Source organism: Lissotriton vulgaris, chromosome 2_1 (genome assembly GCF_964263255.1).
Source record: "Lissotriton vulgaris chromosome 2_1, aLisVul1.2, whole genome shotgun sequence".
Taxonomy (NCBI): Eukaryota; Metazoa; Chordata; class Amphibia; order Caudata; family Salamandridae; genus Lissotriton; species Lissotriton vulgaris.
The window spans coordinates 870,405,949-870,428,166 of NC_141687.1; the positions used below are offsets into that span (position 1 = coordinate 870,405,949).

At 44.5% G+C, this 22,218-nt stretch overlaps 1 long non-coding RNA gene across 1 annotated transcript; it reads right to left on the reverse strand.

Moving 5' to 3' along the window:
- Positions 1-614: 614 nt before the first annotated feature.
- On the reverse strand, positions 615-21,651 carry LOC147731333 (uncharacterized). Its single transcript, XR_015308431.1, has 2 exons — positions 21,405-21,651; positions 615-838 (listed from the first exon to the last, which is right to left on the reverse strand). It is a non-coding gene; the product is annotated as an uncharacterized LOC147731333 (long non-coding RNA).
- Between the last annotated feature and the right edge of the window lie 567 nt (positions 21,652-22,218).

The window sequence follows — 22,218 nt, forward strand, 5'->3', positions numbered from 1 at the left end:
ACAGGGTCCGAGTGTTACCTAAGAATTTTAAAGATTTTGTGTTGTTTTAGTTAACGTATTTTGTGGATGTATTTTCATTTTCGGTTTGTTTTATTTAAGGAAGGAAGATATGTAATAGATGTAGTCTTCATTCTACGTGCTGGAATATTGGAGTGTTCCGATTCTTGTGTTCCAGTATTCCAATGAAAGACCAATGTTCTAGGAACTGCTTGTTAGGAGTGTTTGTATTGGAATAAGGTTTGGAACTCTGAAGATTGTTCCGGGTGGTTATCCTTCTCTTGCTTGTTGAGGCCGGATGCTCCAATAAAAGGATAAAAGGACTGTATAAGATTCCTTTTGAGGTGTGAATATTTACTACAGGAGAGAGGCAGACTGCAGGAAAAGCAGGGAGAAACAACATGTGAGGAAGGGGCATGCTGTGGTATGAAAGGGAAGTAGAACAACTGATCATCATATACAGAGGAGTATTCAGCTTGAACGACGAAGAGTTTGTGCTCACTAATATATGCAGATGGTCTTGAGACAGTGGTTCACCATGCCACTGTCACTTGTAAAGCGAGAATAAGGCCAAGTAGAACTGTGCGTTGCTGGGACACAATGACTGAGCAGAGATGTTGCAATGGTATTAGAGATTTTAATTATAAATATACAGAAGTGACAACACACTGCATTCGCTGCCCAGTGCTGAATGAAGACACAATAGCTTTGCGATATTCCTGGTTTCTCAATTCCTGCTTTAAGTCCTTGGATGGTGCTTGTAGTCCTCCAAGTGAGCCAAGATCCAGCCGGAGGGGATTAGGAATGTGAGGAACATGGCACTGAGAGCCACAGCTTGTTGCTGCAAAAGAAGAGAACAGACGGACATCAGTTACAGCAGATAACTTGTACCCCGCTCTCTACCTATCACTATCCACCGCTAGAGTCTAGATCCAGCCTCCCACCTTCAGCCAATATAGTAACCCTATATAGAGTTTGGCACATTGGTGTCTCTCAAGTAATCATCATTGGTGCCTGTTGTAGGCTCTATGATAAGGATATGAACCCTAAATACAGCAGGATACATCAAACTTGGCCCTGTCCTCCCCACCCCCCCCAAAGAAAACATGTGGTTGACAAATGTACCCACTTGCCCAGACCAGAACCTGCACATAGGAGAAAAAAAATAGAGCCTGAGCCCATGCACTGCAGTGACGCTTGCACAGATCCTTGGTCTGTTTGGTTTCCCTTTCTCCATTTGAACAGATGGGTGGTTGTTGCCTGCTACCCTCAAAGTAAACCCAGAGTCTTTTTATTTAGTTCTTTCAAGGGGAGTACTCCAGAACTCCTTGGTATCCTTCATATATCGGATTTTAAGGACTGTGGCTCCAATGCTACTCAGATCCTCTGTGGCTGGTCCTACAATGACGGGATCTCACCATAGCATCCACATTTGTACCCTTGGTGCTTTTTCCTCTAAAGGTCGAAAGACCCCAGAGTAATCTAGTCTATTAGTTACTTTTCTTAATGCAACTGAGAGGCGCTGAAGTAAAATATAAGCTTCACATCAATATGTCTATTTGGACTAATTTAGGAGAATCACAGAAGTGCCCTCATCGTCTAATTCTCTTGGAGAAATCCTCAAGCAATTGCAACTCAATTCTGTTCCCATGTTCGGTTCAATCACTCTTATAGTTCCGATTGCCCTGGGGACTACAAGAACAAGAGTGTTCACAGGAAAGAAAAGGAGATCTTATCCAGACATAAATGGTCTATTCTGCGGGCAGGCTTTAATTAAACCATTTGACAAATTTCAACACTTACTATGCGGTGGCAAAATATACTGACCATCCCATTTTTGACTGCACATCTGTTCTATCATAGACTAATACAACATTTGTAATCTCTGTAGCACAGAGCTGGCACAAGAATTTAGCATTCCTTTGAAACCAAAGTTGATGTCAAACTCCTGAACAAAGTGCTTCCATATAGATTCAACGGAGCATGTGGGTTTCACTAAAGGTATATGAATCAGTGTTTATGCCGATATATCGGACTTCTAAATGAAAGTGTTTCTTCAGTTATTTTATGGGTTTTGTATCTCAAGCCATCACACATGCACTCACTCATCCTTGAGCTTTTACATCCATTTATCCACTGCTTATTTTTGCAATCACCTACTTACATTACCACTATTGCTTGTAATGCATCACTGTTTTAAAGTTCCAACAAGGCTGCCATTTAGAGGCAAAGTCCTAGCCATCTTGAAATGGTAAAATAATAAACTATGGACAATACCATTCCATCATGACCACCTGGTCTAGAGGCACTGGCTGCAGATGAAAGGAGAAGCAAGCAAACTATCCACGAGTACTGTCCTGCCAGCTTTAGTATACTCTAAATAAAAATAAAGACACGAAAACAATGTAAAGGGAGCCTATAAAAAAAAGACACACAAAAAAAAACTAGCCCATCATCTTTGGCTGGAAGGAAACCTTATTTTCAGGCAGATGTGCACATGAGATGTGGTCGCCCAATGAGCAAGTAAAGAATGGCCCACGTGGGATGACCCAATACCTCATGTGGTCATAGATGGAAGCAGAGCGGAAATGAGTGGCAGAAGACAGCTGACCCAAGGCCCCTCTCTGTGTGTATAATATATATATTTTTTTAAACAATCAGATCCCTTCAGCAGCACGCACAGACGACGAGTGCAATCTGGGTGGGGCTGAATCCAAGCCCAGAATTATTTATACAAACAAGGATGCGACGCACTTCAATTCCAGTTTTAAGCTTTTATTCTTAGCTTTACTGGCTCACACCAACGCGTTTCAGCCCTGCGAGGCCTTTGTCACGGTTAGGGAGTCTCTTTTGTTTCACTATTCATACCACACACACATATTGCCTGGGAGTGGCATTGTGGGAAACGTAGTGCTTGTTTACATCATGCATGGTTATTTACAAGATTTTCAGTTTAAGTGAAAATTTATTTATTTAAATTACAGTAATCAAATCATTAGAAGAGTAATTTTTAATGTGATTTATGTTTAGTACATTGAGTTAGTCTTTCTTTTTAGATTAGATCTTAGTGTCTATTTTATTGTAATTTTTTTTTGTGTTTTTTTTAGTAGTTCCATGTTTGTTACATTTCTATTCTCTCGGGATTTGTTCCCATTTCCATGTTTTTTTCAGCTTTTGTTTTTATTTTATTTATTTTATGTGCTTATAGAGCACCTGATTCGACCCCCGAAGGGGTATCTCCGCGCTTTGCCAGTGAGAGGAATACAGAAAATGCTGGTCCATGTTCAGGAAGTAACTGATTGGAATGAATAAGTGATTTTTAAATGTTTGTGAAAAGAAAGGTTTTAAGGGTTTTCCGGAAAGTAAGGTGGTTGGTAATTTGTTTCAGTGTCTGGGGCAAGGAGTTCCAGAGGACAGGTCCGGTGTAAACAAGGGCACGACCTCCCTGCCTAGATCTTTTAATTCTGGGTATCTGTAGAAGCTGGAGGTTACTGGAGCGTAGGGAACGCCCTGGGTCATAGGGTGAGAAGACTTGTGAGATACTTAGGCCCTGCAGCTAAACATTCACAACTGTGAACTATGGAACAGCTCAAACGGAGTCCCCATAAACAATGTTAGTACACGTTTAAGGTCCCACTGGTTACAGCAAAAGGAGTTGGCAAATATAGGTTAGTCAACCCTTTCATAAAATACATTGCAAAAGGAGATTTGAATTTGGGAAGGCTTGTCTAGGATACAGGGGCACCCAGAAAACACAGACAAATATCCCTTATCAGTAGAAACCGCATACTGAAAAACCTAGGACAACTTAGCCTCTAAAGAATCTATATTGTTGTCCGCGCACCAAGCAACAAAGTTAGCTCATTTCCCAGAGTGAGCCGATTTAGTGGCGGCACAATGAACTGACAAGACCACTTCCAGTGGCAGCTGGAAAAAGTTCAGATGTCCTCCCCCCTGCCTCAATTTCCAGGCATTAAAGTGGAAGCTTCTGTGATTGGGCTAAGGTACAGGATCCCACCCTCAACTCCTGTTTGAATGGCTGTTGAGCAGGTGACACGTGGAGAAGTGCTGAAGGTCCCCATACCAGACCATTCTTGGCTAAGATTGAACCCCCAAGATTATCTTGTCCTAAGACAAAACCATGTATGGTGCAAGTCTAAAAGGACCTGCAGCTTCTCAAGGGAAGCTGTGTGAGGGTGCCTGTGACAAATGTCTGAACCAACTAGAGGTCACAGCAAAGTACCCTGAAGGAATAAGGCAATGAATTCTTTAAGATTTTAAAAACCTCGCAATGACAGGCAACCTAAAGATGGTTACTTGATCCGGCAAAAAGACAAAAACATAAGCCAAGATGGCGACTAGGCAACCCTTCAGTCTCCATAGGCAAGCAAAAAAAGCCAAGTTAAGGAAATTCAAAAGTTCTGATTGCAGAGAGTACAAGTTAGATGTCTCACACCAGCGAGCAACGCTGTGCTACAGTATGCAGCCCTTCTTAACGGTTGCTGCAGTGGCAGGGTTCATCATGAACAAGAAACACTTCGGAGTATGTTTTCATATATATTAATAAATGATTTGCGTCCATCGATGCTTCAACTGTTAAAATATGGTGGAGCATGCAAATACAATATCGATGTTATAGCATGCAGAACAGTAAAGGTGTGAAAGACTAGATATTAATTGTAAATTACCACCAGAATACACCATCTCCCCTTCTTACAATTGAGAGAAAAAACATTTGCTACAAAAAAAAAACCCTAAGAAAATTCAGCATCAAACAGTTGCGCTGAAAGATGTTCATGCAGGAAAAAAAAAGGCACCAATAATATCCAATTGAAGTTCCAACCATTTACATTGAATTACATTAATTCAGGATGCACACATGCATGACAGATATCACTATAACATCAACTTCCTTCAAAAGAAGGATTTTTTCCACAAACATGCGTGCAACTTCTGGAAAGCACTACAAACTGTCTACACGAATACTGTGTTACAGGGGAACCTTCTCTGGCTACAACAGCAGGCCACTAAGCAACACCATCATGCGCTTCATCCTCTCAATTATTCACAACTTCACCAATATTCCTCCAACAATCCACCCATTGGTAAGGCAAGGAAAAAAAATACCTCTCTCCTGAGGTGCACCTTAACTCCTGAGAACTCTGTGTCTTTCTGTCAACACCGCCCACCAACGTCAAAGATCACATAATTACAGGCAACCTTCTTTATTAAGAATAGACCCTCAAATGTAACAACACCTTAGGATGACCATTGTTTCCAGAAAATACTCCCATATCAAAGACTTCCTTACTCCCCTTCCTCTTGCCATAGTTAACCTTTGTTTTGCTTTGATATTTAGAAATTCTCTCTTTTACGTTGATAAAGTCAACCCGCAAAATCTACTTATCCACTTAATCACTCAACCAATGTGGCCCCAATTTAGACTTAGTCTAGCAACCATCCTCATGAACCTGAAAGATGCAATACCAATAACAAAATGGTGACAAACAGGGATATGGGGAGAGTAGTTGACCTACCTGCTACGGCGTTGGACCTCAAATCTGGGGAACCGGGTTAGAGTCTCAGCAAGGTCGCGCAACATCCTGTGATTCTGGGCAAATCACTTCATCTCCCCGTGCGTAACAAAAATGAATGTGTTTCGCATGTAAAACGCAACTGCAGCTCGTACAAAGCGCCCCACATACCCAATACCTTCGGGTTTGAGTCGCGCTATATATATCTCCACAATAAATATGCAGTTTGTATGCCTTCTTTGAGCAAATCGTTCACTCGCTAAACACGCCCATTGGATTGAGGAATATACAAGGCTACTGTGCAATGAGAAATAGCCATGTCTTTTAGGAAACATGTCATTTTAGCAAAGACCAGATGGACAGCATTATCCAAAACCAATCCACAGGGCTGGCCTTCTATAGCAAATACTATTTTTCCCCAAAAATCTATTATAATACCAGTAGTTGACTATACAAAATCAAATAAACCGACTTCATGAAATAGTCAACTAATACAATTAGATATTTTTTCTATTTAGTAGCTCATTCACAGGCCCTGCAAAATCAAAAGCTACCTTTAGCCATGGTCCCTCGTGCATATCAATTGGCTCCAAAGTTAAAAGTTTCTAAAGCTGGTTGTCCCATACCCACAAGTTCTGAAACCAAGTTCTTAAGCTGGTGAGATATAACCGAGCTATTTGTGTCTGATACTCAGTGTGATTGAGTGGTCTTGTACTTCTGCTTAGTCCGGTATCCAATTTAAGAGTTGCAACTAATTTCCAAGAGGGTAACCGGAGTGAGATAGATTTGTTTAGGACTTGCACTGCATGATTGTGATGCCCGCACTCATCACCGCAATTAGCAAGACGGGTATGTCCTGGCTATTTCAGTGCTGTAATGGTTTCAATTCTATGGTGTTTGCTGGCATTGCCCAGATGGTTCTAGAAACCATCTGGTGGTGACATCACGAGTTTGTGGGTGGAATGTTGGGGACATTGAAAGGTCGGGTAAACTGTTGTGGGGACAGTTGGGAAAAGCCGCAGTTCGGGGGGATAGGGAGTATGTGCCTCTCGCTCTCCTATCTACAGTAAAATTACCTTCTTGATTCTACACTGGAGTTGTGCCTTACTACAAATTCTGTACCTGGTCTGGCCTTGATGTTAAATCTACACTGCCCTTGTACTCTGGTATGTTTACTTGTCACAGTGGAGCACCAGTTTAAGGCATTGCACTAATAGTTAATACAATACTCGTCACAGCTGGACCTTCTTCACCCCCTCACTCCTTTTTTCTCTGGCCTAAAACCAATCACCAGCTATGGACTTCCCACTTATGTCTGTGTCCCTGAGCTGGCTGCCTGGGTGTTCAGAGATCTGAAGCCAATTCATCCTACTCTGGGAGACTGCAGCAGCTGCTTTTGACGTAACAAATAAAAGATGCAGAAGGAAGCACAACAGTTTCACCTAGCATGTTCTCTTTTTCTAACTATACAGCTTAATTAGAAACATGCTTCGAGTTCCCCAATAGTTTGCCTGCTTCAGTTCCCTAGCTTTCGGGTGGCCTTTCACTTGTGTCCTTCCAAACAAACTGAAGGCCACGTGCTGACCAAAGGCCAGAATCCCACTGTCATTAAATATGGGTTCTCAGACAAGGATGCAAAGTCAGAAACCATGCCATTAAAACAAAGTGCAGATATCAAATGCGGACCTATAGGTTCCACTATCAGAATAAAGCTGGGCGAGTGTAAGTGCATCAACAAGCAAGGTATCCTGCAATGCCAGCCTGAAGCTGCTGCATTAGAACTCCTTGCAGCGAGTATACATGACCCATATGAGGCTCCATCGTACAAATGCTGGCCGACCCCATGAATGTCCTAGATGTCAGGTTTATGCACCAGGTGTGGGAGTGTCCAGGAGTACAGCAGTACTGAACTAATATAGCAGCGAGGATCCGCATAGGGGTGGGGATATCAGTGAAGGCCAAACCTTAGCATTGCCTCCTGGGGCTGGTTCCACAACCCAAGTAGCGGAAAATTGGCAATAAATTAATACAATTAACTCTAGTAGTGGCTAAACGGAGGGTGGCTATATGCTGGATGAGTACACGGGCCCTGGCATTCGAAAGTTGGTTAAGAGATGTTGGAGAGTGGTCTCTTGCAGAAGAATTTTATATGAAAGCCTGTCGGAAAGACGAGAAACTAGCTGAGGACATTGCACTCTGGAGAGAGCTATGCAGGGAGCTACTAAACCCAACAGGAAATTGAAACGGTCAGGACAATGAATCTGACAGCAGTATCGATATGTATTTTTTGTAACTGTGTAAAACCACAGTCATGTATGATGCTAAGTGTTAGGCTTGGCATCTTTTGGCGTGTTCCACCTGAGTTTTTAGGGCGAGCAGACCTAAAAGCAGGCGGAGCCTGCTTTGTCTGCGAAGACAACTGTTGTTGGCGTGTTAGAAGGAATCTGAGACGGAGCTCAAGCACGAGCGTCGCTGTCTCAGATTCCTCCTCGGGGCCGCGCACAGCACCACACACGCATGCGCATACACAGAGACACACAAGCCCCCATGCACGCACCCATACATACAGAGAACCCACCCCCGCCGTCGCATACACACACACACACTGCATACACACACTGCATACACACACGCTCCCCCCCTTACCTCACCAGAGACACACACACGCGCGCGCACACATCCCCCTCACACCCCACTCACCAGGTTCTTCTGCGTGTCCCTCGGCAGCCAGCGGGTCATTCCGGTTAACAGGCGGGGGCCGCGGGGCTCTCCACGAGCACGGGAGCCCCACTAGCTAACACGGAAATCCTCCGGCGGGCACAGGAGCGCCTACTTCCTGTTTTTGTCCGGCCCCGCCCCCGTCCCAACAAAGGTTGCCTGGCTTCCTGTTAAAGCCGGGCTGTGGCGGTGAGTTTGCTTGTTTAAGTTGTTAATGCTGATGATTGATCGTAGTTCACTCATGAGAAGGTGTTCTGTTTTCTTCCACATTGCATCTAATATGTATTAGAATATGCTTGTAAAATATGCAGGAGTGCGGTACTAAAGCACAACTCAATACCGCGATCGGCAAAAAGTTTGTAATTAAGACACACTGGAGGTTTTAATGTGGTGAGCAGACCATGGTCTCTGACCTGCTCCCAATTTACCACATCATGCACTCCTGGATGAATTAATATGCCTCACCCTATGCACCGCTGTTTCTTTAGGTGCTAAAATGAGGTGTGCTTGGAAATAAAAGCACAGCTGCTTCATGTGTTGCTTGAGGTGTTAAATTGATGCTTGTATACTACTTAGATATGGGTTTAATGTCTTATTTATTACTAGCACATCTTAAAGTGACATATGCTCCAAAATGGCTCACTGGTTTACAGCTGTTTCCATCAGAGACTGACTGCATCATAGACTGTTAGGGCTGGTTCATTAAAGGTAAAGACGCCCGCTACGAATTTTAAAGTTTTAAATTATTGATCCGCCCAGGACAGTGAGGTAAGAAAGCCACTATTTATTTAATTCGCCGCATTGTCTTCGGCTAGTAAACTTTTTGTTGCGGGTAATTTCACGGGTGCATGTATTATTGAATTGTATGCTTTGGGGCGGGTGCGAGGGAGTCCTGCAGAGGACCTCAGCCATTTCCGTGGTCATTGCTTATTTGTTGTATATTTTAGACGTGTGCGCATTGAAAACACCTGTCGGTTGTGGCTTTGCCTCCCTCCTTTAAGTGGGTGGTCACGGCTCCGTTACGTTGTCGTTTCGGTTGTCTCGCTGAACCTTGTTGCAAAATACCGTTATAACCACTGCTCAGTGTACTACTTTCTACGCCGCCGCCTAGGCTTAATTTGTCGTACAAATCTGTATTGCAAATTTTTTTGCAAATTTAATATAGATGTTTTGTTTGTAATAATTTTATGTTGTTCAAATTACATGCTGTGTTTTTATAGCAAACGGAATGTGAGCTTATCATGTTATGATTATGGCGCTCATGCCTATACAGCTCTTTAACCCGCATCTTTTAAAATAGCATTCACTGCAAAGAAGGCTGCGGAGAAGCTCAGTGGGTCCTGCATAACATCTATCTCTGCGTGCTCGAAAACATTGGCATGTAGGTGCATTCCTCATGTATGGCCTCGGGAGATAGTTCGGCATACCTCTGTTGAGTAGGAACCCGCGATCCCTTTTCTTTCTTGGAATGTAGTAGGAAGCCTTTTTTTGTAATTTTCTTTTAAAGAGAAGCGAGAAAGACCGCATATTTAAACGTGTTTATAGTGTTGTGTTTTCTGCCACCTGTTCTTGAGTTTTGAAACTGACAGCTTTAAACAGCACAATTTTTGGAGTAGTTTGCGAGTATAACATTTTGAGGAACGCGCTACAGTTTTAACTCCCATATTACTTAGGGAACCTTTACGTTACTACTAAAAAAAACTTGACCTAAAATGTGGTGCACCCAGCCGCAAGCCGTATTTAAGACTAGTGCAACATGTTATTTCAGATCAGTTTTCAAAGGATAGAGGATGTACCTCACTGGAGCAGCTCAGATGTATCCTTTCTATCAAAAGGGCACTTGGGGGGGCACTATTGTATTATATCAGCAGTAGGAGGTCACAGTGTCCCTGCTACGTTGACACTACACAGGGTTCTCTATTTAACAATGGCACTCAACATGGCAGAACATCCAGTTCCTATAAAAGCACATGTTCGCAACAGAATATTTTTTTTTGTGCTGAGTACACTCATCATGTTTTTAATTATTTTTTTTAAGGCATGTATCTTCCTTATGAGTTTTGATCGTTATTAAAATGCACATGGGTGTAATATCGATCTACATCCCCAGTTCATCTCCATTTAAACATAGTATATTTTTTCTCACACATAGTCATGCAGCTGACATTATGTCCGGGCATTCGATTTGCCCATTCCCCTAAATGCCTGTGTCAAAAACGCCATCATGCACCTCAGAGTCATTGCTGAGCCGCACTCTGACAAGAGCGTTCAGACGCGCCTCGCGCTAGCTCCTGGGACCCGGCCGGGGTTGTACCATGCTGCTCTCAGCTATACTGTTACTCTGAGATCACTACAAAACCCCACACACACAACCCCCACACACACAACCCCACACCACACACAACCCCACACACACTACCCCCCACACACACTACCCCCACACACACAACACCCCCACACACAACACCCCTCCACACACAACACCCCTCCACACACAACACCCCCCACACACGTACAACCCCACATACACAACCCACACACACATACAACTCCACACACACATACAACTCCACACACACAACCCCATACTCACACAACCCCATACTCACACAACCCCATACTCACACAACCCCATACTCACACAACCCCATACTCACACAACCCCATACACACACAACCCCACACACACACAACCCCACACACATCCCCACACACACACAACCCCACACACATCCCCACGCACACACAACCACACACACAACCAGATGCACACAACCACAAGCAGAACACAACCCCAAACACAACACACACCCAAACACACACACACAACCCCAAACACAACACACACACCATCACACACACACAACCACACAGCCACACACACAACCACACACAAACACAACCACACACACAACCATCTATCTATCTATCTATCTATCTATCTATCTATCTATCTATCTATCTATCACTCACTCTATCTCTCTCACTCTATCTATCGTCCTCACTCTATCTATCTATCGTCCTCACTCTATCTATCTATTGCCCTCAGTTTATCTATCTATCGCCCTCACTCTATCTGTCTATATATCGCCCTCACTCTATCTGTCTATCGCCCTCACTCTATCTACCTATCTGTCTGTCTGTCTATCTATCGCCCTCACTCTATCTATCGCCCTCCCTCTATCTATCACCCTCCCTCTATCTATTGCACTCTATCTATCGCATCACCACAGCATCACTCAGGGGCACCGCAGCATCACTCAGGGGCACCGCAGCATCACTCAGGGGCACCGCAGCATCACTCAGGGGCACCGCAGCATCACTCAGGGGCACCACAGCATCACTCAGGGGCACCACAGCATCACTCAGGGGCACCACAGCATCACTATGCGCTACCACAGCATCACTCATCGCCACCACAACATGACTTAGCCCCACCACAGCATCAATCTGTGCAACCATTCAATAACACCTGGTTCAAATATGTTCTCTCAATGTTTCAAACTTTATTACAAATGTCACAAAAAAAGTCAATATTTAACTTCTGTTCTTGGATTTTCGTCACAATAAAATACACTGAACATAATCTTCACAAAAGTTATTTACAAAAGTTTAAGTTAAGTTTGCCATTATAAATTACAATAACTTTTATTTAAGTATTAATTATTAAAAAAATGATAAAAGCCATTGTTATTTGCAATATCAATACATCTAAGTCACGTAAATACAACACATATTGCATTACAAATGCTATAGGTGTCACATTTGCGAAAGTTATAACTATTGGCATTGTAAATGACAAAGCTATTAATTTAGCTATTTTCAAAACCAACATATAAATAAAAAAATTGTCATTTACAATACCAATAGCTCAAACTTTCCTAATGCGAGACCTATTGCATTGCAAATGCTTGTTCCTTTTTGACGTCCCGGTTTGGACTCTGTTTTTGCTGGCAAAGTGTTTCTGCGCACTTTTCTCAGTGCTGATCAGTGGTAAAGTGCAAGTGCTCCTCTGGTAAAATGTGTTATGGATTGAGGTTTCCATGATTGGCCTATTTCATTTATGTGTCACTCCCTAGTAGAGTGCACTGCGTGGGCCTGTAAATCAACTACTGTTGGTGGGCTTCAGCACTGGATTGTGCCACCCACACAAACAGAGTAAATGAGACTCTGGCCTGCTATTGAAAAGCCTGTGCGCAGTCTGGTACTGCCATGTCGACTTGCCAAGTGTACCCGCTTGCCAGGCCCTAACCATCACTTTTCTTACATGTCAGCCACCCCTAAGGTAGGCCCAAGGTACCCCTGTGGGAAGGGTGCAGGTAGGACATGCCCTGGTGTATGTGGCATGTCCTGATAGTGAATTACTGCCAATTTCGTTTTTCACTATTGCAAGGCTACCTGTTCCCCACAGGACAGAATGGGGAGTTTGTTTATAACATCTTATAAACATAACTGGCCCGGGGAATTATGTAGGAAAATAAAGTTTAGTATGCCTGAACTCAATCTAAAGATGCATCTTTTTAGTGAAGGTGATTTTTACATTCTGTGTTTGAAAATACCACTTTTAGAAAGTAGGTATTTTCTTGATCAGTCATCCAGTGTGCCTCTGCTAGGATGTGGATTGACTGTCTGGGTTTTGGATGACAGAGGGCTGGAGAGCAGGAGTGGCTCAGGATAGCCTAGGTGGGTCAGGAAAGGGCTGAATAGACCTGGGCTGCATTTAGAGTAGGAGGGGGGAGGGGGCAGGAGATTTCCCCTATTTTAACAAAGGTGCAAACCCTTGCCAACTGGAGACCCCCATTTCTAACATTAAGTCTCCAGTTATGTCATAGTTGTATGTACAAATACAATGTGCGCACTTGACTCTGATACAAATTGGAAACAAGAGGTTGTTAAAATCTATGTATGACTGCTCAGCTACTGATCGAACAGCGAGGTCTTGAGAATCCTCCTGAAGGTCAGCAGGTCTTGGGTCTGTGGTAGGCTCAGTGGGAGGGTGTTCCATGCCATGGCGGCGAAGTGGGAGAAGAATCTCCCGCTGGTGGTTGTTCTTCGGATGCGTGGGACGGTGGTGAGTGGGAGGGCGGCGGAGCGTAGCTGGCGGTTGGGGATGTAGAAGGTCAGCAGTCTGTTGAGATGTGTAAATGTAAATGTAAATGTTTAGGCATTTATATAGCGCACTACTTACCCGTAGGGTCCCAAGGCGCTTCGACCGTTGCGAAACCCTTCCTGGCTTCCCTGAGAGATGGTCCCTTAATGGGTATGTCCAGGGTGAGACCAGGCATCCCCGGCGGTCTGGTGGGGCCGTTAGTGAAGATGAGGCAAGCTAATGCCCAGAGTTGCCGAGTGTGATCACTGATCAGAGTGGGCACCGAGGCGAGAGAATTATCGAGTCCGCTAACCCTGGTCCAGAAACCTGCCGCGCCGGGAATCGAACCCTGGTCCCGGGCCGTCCTCTGCTCTCGGGTCTGCCGCCTCTAACCAGTGAGCCACACTACTTCACTGGGCTGGGCCGGTCTTGTGGAGTGCTTTGTGTGCGTGGATGAGGAGCTTGAAGAATATCCTCTTGTTGACGGGGAGCCAGTGCAGGTTTCTCAAGTTGGGGGTGATGTGGCTGTGTCGTGGTATGTCTAGGATCAGTCGTGCTGAAGCGTTTTAGATGAGTTGTAGTCGTTTGATGAGCTTGGTCGGTGCTCCCGCGTAGAGGGAGTTTCCGAAGTCAAGTCTGTTCGACTTGCTAGCACACGGATTTAGACAGCACATTTTGCATTGAAATGAAGACAGAACTTGCCACGGACCTGCAGTTTTTTTTTTTTAAACAACAAATTTTATTTGGTTATTTATTTGAATGTTGGGCATCAGCCCAGACCTGCAATTTTACTGATAAAACGGCACAACGGGCAAACAAGGTGCAAATCATGTGTCAGCAAATATTTATTATTTGCACATCACTAAGTAAAGTGTTCTTGTATCCTATTAAAATGATAGGAAAACAGTTTGTGTGCTGGACACTAACAGCTTATAGATTATGAAATATTTGATTCACAATGTATTTAAATAGTGTTAGAAAAAAAACTAAACATGTTAAAACCTTTCCTCTCACGCTCCATGTACAATCGTCAGACAGTTCAAGTAACAAAATCCTCTAACTTTGCAGTCATAGCATAAAAAGTAAACACCAATCTCCGTGATAAAATAAGCAACAAGTTGTAAGAAGAAAGAATCTGACAATTGATCTTGGTCTTGAACAACTAGAAAACGTGACCAGATAAAAACAAAATGTAAAGGCATATTTATTGCTTATTCGCTTTCTGAACCAACAGTCTACCTTTTCATTGCCATCATGAGCGATCTTGTCAGCACAGGCAGGTAGGGCCGATAACGAGCTCACCCTGAAAAAATACTGACTTGCCCTAAGATAGTGGGTACAGAGATTTTTTCGAGGCCTGTGATAGCTTAATTTTACATTAGCTTGTTATTAGAAGGTGGGCAACAAAGTGTCTAGTTTTTTGTAGTTATTTAAAAGATCATCATGTAGTAGAGAGAAAATAATTAAAAGAGCATCAGGCCGCTGTCCTAATTGTTTTGCTAAGAGTTTCCAACAAAGAGATGAGGTAATAAAAGTCAAGCACAACGAGAGTGGAAGAGAAGATTCGTCTCACCGGGTGATACAAGAACAGGCGTACAGAATCGGACCTCTGGTCTCGATTGAACACTGCCGGGACGGGATGCACTTAGCCTTTGCTCGCTGACTCATCAATGCAGCTGGTCTTGTGAGATGAGCATTACAGACTTTGCGATTTCATAGACCATAAAACTCTATTGTTCAAAACAGTTATGTGGGCGTGTACCCTCTAAAAAGCTTAAAACAGGTTTTATTTTCTTTTCTGCTGTGCTAGATCTAGACCAAAGCATATAAGTAGCAGACCAAGGGTAGGATTACTTTAGATTTATAAAATCAATCGTGGAGTGATTCCTCCTATTTATGTTTTTGGTAAACACTGCTGCTGTTTTAATTGCCTTCATTGTAAGATACAATTTATATCATGTACCCTAGACTAAGATTTTGATTTCAAATACATCTTTACAGTGTATCCTTCGTTTTCTAGTGTTCTTGAGTATGTTATTTTTTAATGAAAGAAAGTTTGGGGAATTCCCTTAATTATTCCTGTAACGTCTCATGGAATTGATCATTACCTGAAAACACATCTTGCTCAAATACTGCTCAGTGTGTTGTGGGTGAAGTAAATCCGTTTTTCTGATTCGGGTTGGCACACGGACTGAGTTCTCGGTGGTGGTGGTGGGGGGGGCTGTTGTTGGACTTAAAAAATAAAATTTTAAATAAAAGATTGATCTGTGTTTCTAGAAAATCTAGACAACCTATCAATAATCTTTCCACTGCATATAAGTGGTTAAGATTACCACATCAGCAAATAGTGGAACTGTAAATATGCTTGAACAAGTGTGAGGATACACCTGCTTGGAATACGTCATGACAGTTTGGCAGCCTCCATATGATTACAGAAGAACTCATGCAGCCCATTAACACACATATATACTTTTTTTTTTGCAGTTCAAAGACGGTTAAAGCCTTGAGAGCCGTAAATGAAAGAAAAAAAAGTGGCACAAGAAAAGGAAGAATATTTAGGAACAAAAGGAGATTTAATTGAAATGAAAATACGAGTCAAGCAGGAGAGCAGTTGAGGGGTTGTGTTGGCGAGGTTATGAAGAGAAGCTGAGTGGGACCGAGTAGGATGGAAGAAGCATAAAGGAGCTGGCAGGGTAAGTGAGCAATACAGTGTTAGTGGAAATGGGGGGGGGGGGGGGGGGGGGAAGGGGGTAGCAAGAAAATACAAATACTTCCATGGAGCGTAAACAGAAAAAATGAGTTGCCTAAGTTGCTAATGGTGAGCCCTTTTATTTTGGTGCTCTAGACTATTTTTTGTCCCAGCTGACCGCAGGCGTGTTACGACACTGATGTTTTATCTGTCAACGTGTCTGGTGCATAAACTAGCCAACAAATGGGTAGAGGTTAAATCATCCGAAGTAAAGGGGTCCCCGTATCCCTACCCCTGCTCAGACTACCTAACCGGTTTGGTTTGAAAATGTGCGTGCGGTGCACTTGTACATGTGCCTGTACTTAACCCCAGTGTACTTATTTTGACCAAATTTCTTTGCTGGAAGCACTATAGTACCGGCAATTAAAATGCAGAGAAAAGAGGTAAAGTTATTAGGTATAAATGCACCTTCGATGTAGCCAACCCTAGAAGGCGTAGCTATTAAGCCTGGGCAGAGGTCCACTATTTGGAACTCTGCCAAGAGACCAAAAAACTCTGCGACGCAGAGTTCCACAAGCGACAGAGCGCATTAGGTCATGCCATTCGCGTTGATTTTTTTTGTGTTGGTACCACACTGGAATTTTTCAGCATGAACAGCACCATGCGCAGCACAAGAGGGCGCTTTTACTTTCAGCTGCTCGAGTAGATTTACTCGAGCGGCAGCTTCCTCAACATGAAAAAGGTTTCTCAACGCAAGCAGTAGCAGCCATCTATGACCACCTGTGTTGAGAAATCTTGCCGGGAGGTGGTTTGAAGTACGATTTTCCTTGCTTAACGCTGGCGAGCGCAAGCAAGGAAAATACACTCTGCTACACGTAGCTTTTCGGAACTCTGCACAATGTGGAGTGAGAACAACTCTGCAAGAGGAACAGAAATTCACAACCAGGCCTAGTAGCTACCACCTCAAAGAAGGATCACTGAAGACTGTTTTGTATTGTTACTAGTGAACAAGCTTTATTCACACTATTTGGGCTTATGAAGCCAAAACCGGCCTTTGAGTGATCTTAGCAATATTTGCCAAAAATGTTTGGCTTTCTCGTGCAAAACTTCACACTATGCAGTGCGGATTGTGTTTTGGATACAATTAAACCTCGTTTTGGACGTTCCCTGCCTAATGGTGGTCAGGCCTATCCTTTCCTGTCTGTGTCCATCCAAGGTCATTTTGGCCCGGACTTAATTTGTGCCTCACAAGCCAGGATTCTGTCTATCGTTTGTCTCGGGTCGTTCAAGGTCCGGTTGCCCTAGGCTCACTTGCGGACCCCAAAACAGGCTTCTGGCTCCCCATCGCAATCCCTCACTGTTCAAGCTCATACAGACCCTGGCTGGGCTTTAGGGTGACCAACCGTCCGTAAATTTCACAGACCGTCCGTAATTGGGATTTCATGTCCGTTGTCTGTGATGATCCCTTTTACGGACGCCTTTTGTCTGTTATTTTGGCCTTTGGGGAACAGCACTCTTCCCCAGTGAGAATCCTCAACGCCCTGATGGGGCCCCCTTGCACTCCTTGCAAAAGCAGCCCTACCCCGCCCATTGTAATTCTGTATGCAGACTGATTGCCACACACAGAATGACAATGGGCCAGTCTGGCTGGTAAAGCATGTGGTGGGCCACCTCCAACCTCTGGCGTCTTGTCAGAAGGAAGAAATTCACGATAACACATGCTGCTACGAGAGAATCCAGTTAATCAAAATAAGGCTGTGAAACAAGTATTAAAAAATAATAATAAAAAAAGGGTTATAGTTCTTTCAGTCTCATCAATTTAAAACTGATACACGTTATATTCAAGGAAGCCATGGTTGCTGCTTTTTTATTTTATGCCACTAACAACCATTGAGAAAGCCCATAGTTCTGGCATGTTGTAGGTGTAACATTACTTGCTGTATTATATATCTGGATGCAATGACAGAAGCAGCAAAATACCAGTTCGGCGGCACACTATGCCAAGTACAGATTTTTAGCTTAGGTGTTTTAAGCTACGCCCTTAATTACATCGAACAGCCCCTTTGGAGAGACCCCCTAGTTTTGTCATCCCACTTAAAGCCGTGGAAACAACACCATGCCACAGTCACCTCACGTCCTGGCACTGTGCAGCATGAATGACTCATGACATCCAAGGTTTAAAGATTGAATATGTGCAGGGGCACCTTGAACCCCTCCCTTTGCTTTAGGAACTACAGCAAGGGGTGAGTTCCAAGTGGGTCTCTTCTGTACGTGAAGGGATGGGTGGCTGGCTGGATGCATTAGTCAAAGGGTGAATGGATAAAAGAAAGGGTGAATGGATGATGAGAGAAAGAATGAGTGGATGGATGAGTGAAAAGATTGATGGAATGATGAATTGATAAGTGAAAGGGTGAATGGATTTACTTACCTCTGTGCTGCCTACGCCGTAGTTTACTACCACCCACCCTGCCCCTCCCCACCCAATTGCCCCGCACCACTCCCTTCAGGAGCTGCTACTGCATCACACAATGTCTATCCGAGCAGATCTTCCTGACCATTTCTCTCACCAAACATGCCTGCTCAGGACCATGAATTGTAAACAAAATATCAGACTGGACAACCCAGAGCTGTAATATATTCAAAGCTGCGTGCATACTGAAAAACCTTGAAGTACACGATTGTTTCAACCTAATCTAAACTTATTTTGACTAGGGCCTAAATGGTTGTCTATTTACCTACATACTATTGCGCAACCTCCTCTGATGGGTTTGTAAAACTTACCCTTTGTCCTGAATTTTGACCCTTTGTTCTGAATTTTTACACTCCCCGTCCTGAATTTGCACCCATGCCAGTTGGTCACCCTACTGGGCTTGTCTCTGAAATGGTTACAGAAACGCTGACAAGGTGACTTTGCCTGAAATGACCTTGCAAAGTCGTATTGTGCTGGCGAGCAATACACGATCCCAGCATGCATTAGCCTCGCAGTGCCGTTACTGATTAACTGCTTGCTTTTCTGCCGCTCAAGTAGAGACGCGAAGGGCGGGCATGTAAAGCTATCTTTGAAACACCCTCCCCCACACTGCAGCTAGTGATGCTCTCCCCCAGGGAAGCAGGGAAGGGAGAAGGGTTGTTAGAGGAGAAGCACCACACGGCTGTGAGCATAGTGCTGCTGGTCAAGATGGAGGGAGGCGCGATGGCAGAGTTGTGTGTGTGTGTGGGGCGGGGTCCTCAACACCAGACTTGCAGGAGTGCTAAAAGCTAAAGACTGCGTGCATCCTTGAGGAGTGCGTCGACCCTATTACTTGAATATCGGATTTGTCGGGCAGTGCTTAAAGTCACGTGTGACTTTCTTGGACAGAGTTGCACCTAATTCTCAGTGTTGGGGCAGCAAATACTGCTGAGAGTGTGGGGCGCTGAGAGGATACAGATCTGCTGGCAAGGTGATGTATTGGGCCCAGCATAGCAGAATTGTTGCGTGTTGAGATGGAGGTATAACACACAGCTTAAGTGCTGGACCCTCTACTACAGCTGAAGAGGTGCACGTTAAGGTTAAGATGCTGTGGGTCATGGTAAAAGTATCTTGCAGAGCTGATTCAAGGCTCCAGCAGAATTGCTGCATAATAACACTTGAATGTCTGGAGCTCAAAGCGGTATGCACAGGAACATCAGTAGTTCGGCCGGCAGGGCTGTTGGATACAAGTTAAGTGCAGTGAATGATGCGTGGTCCATAAATTAGAAACGAATTGAGCTGTAGGACAGGATCGAAGCGCACTCAGCGAATTTTCTTTGTTCTCCGAACCATGCTAGATAACAGGATTGCCGTCCATTGACGGGGCTTTCCAGTATCCCATCTAGAATGGGCTGCATGGATTGTCCTTTGAGTGGTCCTTGGACTATGCTATAGGCTTGGATGAAGTGCGTTGACAGACCCGAATCGTCAGTGGAGAAGAATAACCCTCACGGTCGCCTAGGTCTGACATTTCTTCAATCCGGAATTTGTAAGATAACCTTGCCCTCGCCCTCTTCCTGGTACGTGCTACCAGGACGCCGCGTCATGGCCCCGCGGAGATACAACTATAAAAAGCCAAGCCCAAAATAAACAGTCTGAGGAAATGCTCACTCACAGGTGCGCGGTGGCCTGGGGTTGGGTCCCAGGTGGCGCGCAGGGGCAAACTAATGTAGACGTGCCGGTTAAAGGTCACCGGTGACCAACAGAAAAATTTGTCCCGCAGTTCCAAGTCGTCTTTGAGAGGTTGGATAGGCAGACAAGGCGTTGTGTATTTTATACAACTTAGTATCCTGCACAACCACACATGCAGTCCACCCTGACATCTGCAAACCAACTCGTGTCAAAAACTAGGCACAACACGGCTCCACACCAGGAGACAACTGTCTGCGTACAGGAGGAAGATACTGACACGAACACACTAGTAGGCAAAGTCAAGTACCAACAAAACACATATTGGACCCCCCCCGAGATTGGGAAAGCTCGAAATGACGAACATCGAGAACACACTAGCCTTGCTGATCTAGTGAAATGTAAGTGCCTAGTTATTAGCCAATAGCGCTAACAGACCTTGGATAACGAACCATATCGCACTAGAAAGAAAGAAAAAAAACACTCAAGACAATTGTGAATGTCAGCAACGCGAAGCAGTACCAAGCGCTCCTTATCAAAAACAGTTTTAAACTATCGTAAAGTGGCTCAAGCATTTCAAAGTATTATCATAATGTCCATAAAATGCTAGGCACTTCCTGACGCCGTGTGTTTTTCACGCACTCGATGTGTGGCACGACTGAGTGCTAACAGCACGTTAAAGAACAAAACCGAATTTTAAACTTAAAGGGGAAAAAAACTGAAAACAGACACCCTCATATAAAATGTGTTCTTCCGGTCCTGTAGGCAGGAGGCATGATACCCGTTCAGGCGCCGCAGCTGTCATCCTAGCAACCACGCGGTTCTCTTGGCTCCCTGCATAGTGTGTTTTTTCCCTGTCTGGGTGTGATTGTAACGCCGGTCTCTAGAGCGCAAAGCGCACCTGCTCCGGGTTTAAACTGTCAGTTTCATCGGAAAAAACCCCCAAATGTACTCCATTAAGAATGGACCCGGAAAACAGAATAGCTTTGGGTCAAAAGACGGCATTCAGGAACACATAATGCAACAGTCACTTTAGGAGGAAAATTACTCACTAATTTTGAGATTAAAAAAAATGCAATATACTTTCTATTCCAATGTGTGTTAGTTGCTCCGTCCTAAATGAGCCTCACTCCCACGCACGTCAAACACCTCTTTCTGTATCAAAATGTAACTTTAGGATCACCCCTTTGTAGAGCCCACAGGCCGTCTCAGCACCGCCTACTGGGCTGGTGTACTCACCGCGGGGGACACGGGGGACTTGGCGGGCTTGGCAGAGATATGAGCTCTCTGGAGAAACGGGTGGCGGGGTGCGCTCCTCAGGAGCCCGAGGGTGCGGACGAAGGGCAGCATGGTAGCAAGGCACGGAGTCCGGCAGTCGCTCTCGGGGTTATGGGGTGATCACGGCCGCGTTGCTGTACGTTGGTCACTTGAACTTCGTGGAGCGCGTGCACCAGCGGGACCGGGCGAAGTCTAATTCTAGAAGAGTGAAGAGCGCGAGGCTCCGCACTGCGACTACCCTCAAGCTTTGATTGGCTGGTCGGAGAGGGCGGGGCCGCTGTGACAGGCAGAGGTTAACGACGTTGGAACCCTTCGGGAACCGTCGGCTGACTTTAGAGGAGGGGCCGTTTCCTGGTGTGTGTGTGCCTAGAGCAGTTGCACAAATGTAGTTAGATACGATCTTCCCGATAATGTAAACATGCCAGGTAAAACATCTGCAGTTACATCTACCGATATCCAGGGCTTTAAGTGGGCCGGGTCGCGCCAGTGCTGATCACGGGTAGTTTTAAATGCAGGTGTGGAGACGGGTCCCTATCGGGCTCTCCCTCTTTGCCCTCACCCTCAGGGTAAAAAAAAAATCTTAACCCTGCAGCAGTACCACCCTTCGCTGCCTTTGGGGTAGCTTCAAAAAGACTCCTTAAAGTTCTTTCACAGTTCCATAATTTCAGAACTGAATGATTGTCATATTATATTAAAAAAGTCATAGTTGTTGCTTATGCAACTAACAACCATTGACAAAGCCAATAGTTTTGGCTTGCTGTCAGTGTGATGTTAC